Source organism: Musa acuminata, unplaced genomic scaffold (genome assembly GCF_036884655.1).
Source record: "Musa acuminata AAA Group cultivar baxijiao unplaced genomic scaffold, Cavendish_Baxijiao_AAA HiC_scaffold_37, whole genome shotgun sequence".
NCBI lineage: Eukaryota > Viridiplantae > Streptophyta > Magnoliopsida > Zingiberales > Musaceae > Musa > Musa acuminata.
The window spans coordinates 452,501-457,500 of NW_027020319.1; positions in this window are offsets into that span (position 1 = coordinate 452,501).

Below are 5,000 nucleotides of genomic sequence, written 5' to 3' on the forward strand. Positions count from 1 at the left end.
TTTTGGGCTGTTTTGGCCTGTTTTTGGGCTGTTCTTGCGTGGCGCGGCGACCGTCGTGAGCGGAGCAAAATGTCAGCCATCTCAGCACCCTGGAACCCCCCGGGTGGCACAGGGCTGGATGGGGCTTTCGTATAGCAGGGACGGTGCTGCCTCACGCTTCGCTCGCTGTTCGCCGCTCGCCGCTCGCTCGCGCAGCCAAAAATGGCCTGTTTTGGCCCGTTTTTGGGCTGTTTTGGCCTGTTTTTGGGCTGTTCTTGTGTGGCGCGGCGACCGTCGTGAGCGGAGCAAAATGTCAGCCATCTCAGCACCCTGGAACCCCCCGGGTGGCACAGGGCTGGATGGGGCTTTCGTATAGCAGGGACGGTGCTGCCTCACGCTTCGCTCGCTGTTCGCCGCTCGCCGCTCGCTCGCGCAGCCAAAAATGGCCTGTTTTGGCCCGTTTTTGGGCTGTTTTGGCCTGTTTTTGGGCTGTTCTTGCGTGGCGCGGCGACCGTCGTGAGCGGAGCAAAATGTCAGCCATCTCAGCACCCTGGAACCCCCCGGGTGGCACAGGGCTGGATGGGGCTTTCGTATAGCAGGGACGGTGCTGCCTCACGCTTCGCTCACTGTTCGCCGCTCGCCGCTCGCTCGCGCAGCCAAAAATGGCCTGTTTTGGCCCGTTTTTGGGCTGTTTTGGCCTGTTTTTGGGCTGTTCTTGCGTGGTGCGGTGACCATCGTGAGCGGAGCAAAACGTCAGCCATCTCAGCACCCTGGAACCCCCCGGGTGGCACAGGGCTGGATGGGGCTTTCGTATAGCAGGGACGGTGCTGCCTCTCGCTTCGCTCGCTGTCCGCCGCTCGCCGCTCGCTCGCGCAGCCAAAAATGGCCAGTTTTGGCCCGTTTTTGGGCCGTTTTGGCCTGTTTTTGGGCTGTTCTTGCGTGGTGCGGCGACCGTCGTGAGCGGAGCAAAATGTCAGCCATCTCAGCACCCTGGAACCCCCCGGGTGGCACAGGGCTGGATGGGGCTTTCGTATAGCAGGGACGGTGCTGCCTCTCGCTTCGCTTGCTGTCCGCCACTCGCCGCTCGCTCGCGCAGCCAAAAATGGCCAGTTTTGGCCCGTTTTTGGGCCGTTTTGGCCAGTTTTTGGCCTGTTCTTGCGTTGCGCGGTGACCGTCGAGAGCGGAGCAAAACGTCAGCCATCTCAGCACCCTGGAACCCCCCGGGTGGCACAGGGCTGGATGGGGCTTTCGTATAGCAGGGACGGTGCTGCCTCACGCTTCGCTCACTGTTCGCCGCTCGCCGCTCGCTCGCGCAGCCAAAAATGTCCTGTTTTGGCCCGTTTTTGGGCTGTTTTGGCCTGTTTTTGGGCTGTTCTTGCGTGGTGCGGTGACCATCGTGAGCGGAGCAAAACGTCAGCCATCTCAGCACCCTGGAACCCCCCGGGTGGCACAGGGCTGGATGGGGCTTTCGTATAGCAGGGACGGTGCTGCCTCTCGCTTCGCTCGCTGTCCGCCGCTCGCCGCTCGCTCGCGCAGCCAAAAATGGCCAGTTTTGGCCCGTTTTTGGGCCGTTTTGGCCTGTTTTTGGGCTGTTCTTGCATGGCGCGGCGACCGTCGTGAGCGGAGCAAAATGTCAGCCATCTCAGCACCCTGGAACCCCCCGGGTGGCACAGGGCTGGATGGGGCTTTCGTATAGCAGGGACGGTGCTGCCTCTCGCTTCGCTCGCTGTCCGCCACTCGCCGCTCGCTCGCGCAGCCAAAAATGGCCAGTTTTGGCCCGTTTTTGGGCCGTTTTGGCCAGTTTTTGGCCTGTTCTTGCGTTGCGCGGTGACCGTCGAGAGCGGAGCAAAACGTCAGCCATCTCAGCACCCTGGAACCCCCCGGGTGGCACAGGGCTGGATGGGGCTTTCGTATAGCAGGGACGGTGCTGCCTCACGCTTCGCTCGCTGTTCGCCGCTCGCCGCTCGCTCGCGCAGCCAAAAATGGCCTGTTTTGGCCCGTTTTTGGGCTGTTTTGGCCTGTTTTTGGGCTGTTCTTGCGTGGCGCGGCGACCGTCGTGAGCGGAGCAAAATGTCAGCCATCTCAGCACCCTGGAACCCCCCGGGTGGCACAGGGCTGGATGGGGCTTTCGTATAGCAGGGACGGTGCTGCCTCACGCTTCGCTCGCTGTTCGCCGCTCGCCGCTCGCTCGCGCAGCCAAAAATGGCCTGTTTTGGCCCGTTTTTGGGCTGTTTTGGCCTGTTTTTGGGCTGTTCTTGTGTGGCGCGGCGACCGTCGTGAGCGGAGCAAAATGTCAGCCATCTCAGCACCCTGGAACCCCCCGGGTGGCACAGGGCTGGATGGGGCTTTCGTATAGCAGGGACGGTGCTGCCTCACGCTTCGCTCGCTGTTCGCCGCTCGCCGCTCGCTCGCGCAGCCAAAAATGGCCTGTTTTGGCCCGTTTTTGGGCTGTTTTGGCCTGTTTTTGGGCTGTTCTTGCGTGGCGCGGCGACCGTCGTGAGCGGAGCAAAATGTCAGCCATCTCAGCACCCTGGAACCCCCCGGGTGGCACAGGGCTGGATGGGGCTTTCGTATAGCAGGGACGGTGCTGCCTCACGCTTCGCTCACTGTTCGCCGCTCGCCGCTCGCTCGCGCAGCCAAAAATGGCCTGTTTTGGCCCGTTTTTGGGCTGTTTTGGCCTGTTTTTGGGCTGTTCTTGCGTGGTGCGGTGACCATCGTGAGCGGAGCAAAACGTCAGCCATCTCAGCACCCTGGAACCCCCCGGGTGGCACAGGGCTGGATGGGGCTTTCGTATAGCAGGGACGGTGCTGCCTCTCGCTTCGCTCGCTGTCCGCCGCTCGCCGCTCGCTCGCGCAGCCAAAAATGGCCAGTTTTGGCCCGTTTTTGGGCCGTTTTGGCCTGTTTTTGGGCTGTTCTTGCATGGCGCGGCGACCGTCGTGAGCGGAGCAAAATGTCAGCCATCTCAGCACCCTGGAACCCCCCGGGTGGCACAGGGCTGGATGGGGCTTTCGTATAGCAGGGACGGTGCTGCCTCTCGCTTCGCTCGCTGTCCGCCACTCGCCGCTCGCTCGCGCAGCCAAAAATGGCCAGTTTTGGCCCGTTTTTGGGCCGTTTTGGCCAGTTTTTGGCCTGTTCTTGCGTTGCGCGGTGACCGTCGAGAGCGGACCAAAACGTCAGCCATCTCAGCACCCTGGAACCCCCCGGGTGGCACAGGGCTGGATGGGGCTTTCGTATAGCAGGGACGGTGCTGCCTCACGCTTCGCTCGCTGTTCGCCGCTCGCCGCTCGCTCGCGCAGCCAAAAATGGCCTGTTTTGGCCCGTTTTTGGGCTGTTTTGGCCTGTTTTTGGGCTGTTCTTGCGTGGCGCGGCGACCGTCGTGAGCGGAGCAAAATGTCAGCCATCTCAGCACCCTGGAACCCCCCGGGTGGCACAGGGCTGGATGGGGCTTTCGTATAGCAGGGACGGTGCTGCCTCACGCTTCGCTCGCTGTTCGCCGCTCGCCGCTCGCTCGCGCAGCCAAAAATGGCCTGTTTTGGCCCGTTTTTGGGCTGTTTTGGCCTGTTTTTGGGCTGTTCTTGTGTGGCGCGGCGACCGTCGTGAGCGGAGCAAAATGTCAGCCATCTCAGCACCCTGGAACCCCCCGGGTGGCACAGGGCTGGATGGGGCTTTCGTATAGCAGGGACGGTGCTGCCTCACGCTTCGCTCGCTGTTCGCCGCTCGCCGCTCACTCGCGCAGCCAAAAATGGCCTGTTTTGGCCCGTTTTTGGGCTGTTTTGGCCTGTTTTTGGGCTGTTCTTGCGTGGCGCGGCGACCGTCGTGAGCGGAGCAAAATGTCAGCCATCTCAGCACCCTGGAACCCCCCGGGTGGCACAGGGCTGGATGGGGCTTTCGTATAGCAGGGACGGTGCTGCCTCACGCTTCGCTCACTGTTCGCCGCTCGCCGCTCGCTCGCGCAGCCAAAAATGGCCTGTTTTGGCCCGTTTTTGGGCTGTTTTGGCCTGTTTTTGGGCTGTTCTTGCGTGGTGCGGTGACCATCGTGAGCGGAGCAAAACGTCAGCCATCTCAGCACCCTGGAACCCCCCGGGTGGCACAGGGCTGGATGGGGCTTTCGTATAGCAGGGACGGTGCTGCCTCTCGCTTCGCTCGCTGTCCGCCGCTCGCCGCTCGCTCGCGCAGCCAAAAATGGCCAGTTTTGGCCCGTTTTTGGGCCGTTTTGGCCTGTTTTTGGGCTGTTCTTGCGTGGTGCGGCGACCGTCGTGAGCGGAGCAAAATGTCAGCCATCTCAGCACCCTGGAACCCCCCGGGTGGCACAGGGCTGGATGGGGCTTTCGTATAGCAGGGACGGTGCTGCCTCTCGCTTCGCTTGCTGTCCGCCACTCGCCGCTCGCTCGCGCAGCCAAAAATGGCCAGTTTTGGCCCGTTTTTGGGCCGTTTTGGCCAGTTTTTGGCCTGTTCTTGCGTTGCGCGGTGACCGTCGAGAGCGGAGCAAAACGTCAGCCATCTCAGCACCCTGGAACCCCCCGGGTGGCACAGGGCTGGATGGGGCTTTCGTATAGCAGGGACGGTGCTGCCTCACGCTTCGCTCACTGTTCGCCGCTCGCCGCTCGCTCGCGCAGCCAAAAATGGCCTGTTTTGGCCCGTTTTTGGGCTGTTTTGGCCTGTTTTTGGGCTGTTCTTGCGTGGTGCGGTGACCATCGTGAGCGGAGCAAAACGTCAGCCATCTCAGCACCCTGGAACCCCCCGGGTGGCACAGGGCTGGATGGGGCTTTCGTATAGCAGGGACGGTGCTGCCTCTCGCTTCGCTCGCTGTCCGCCGCTCGCCGCTCGCTCGCGCAGCCAAAAATGGCCAGTTTTGGCCCGTTTTTGGGCCGTTTTGGCCTGTTTTTGGGCTGTTCTTGCGTGGTGCGGCGACCGTCGTGAGCGGAGCAAAATGTCAGCCATCTCAGCACCCTGGAACCCCCCGGGTGGCACAGGGCTGGATGGGGCTTTCGTATAGCAGGGACGGTGCTGCCTCTCGCTTC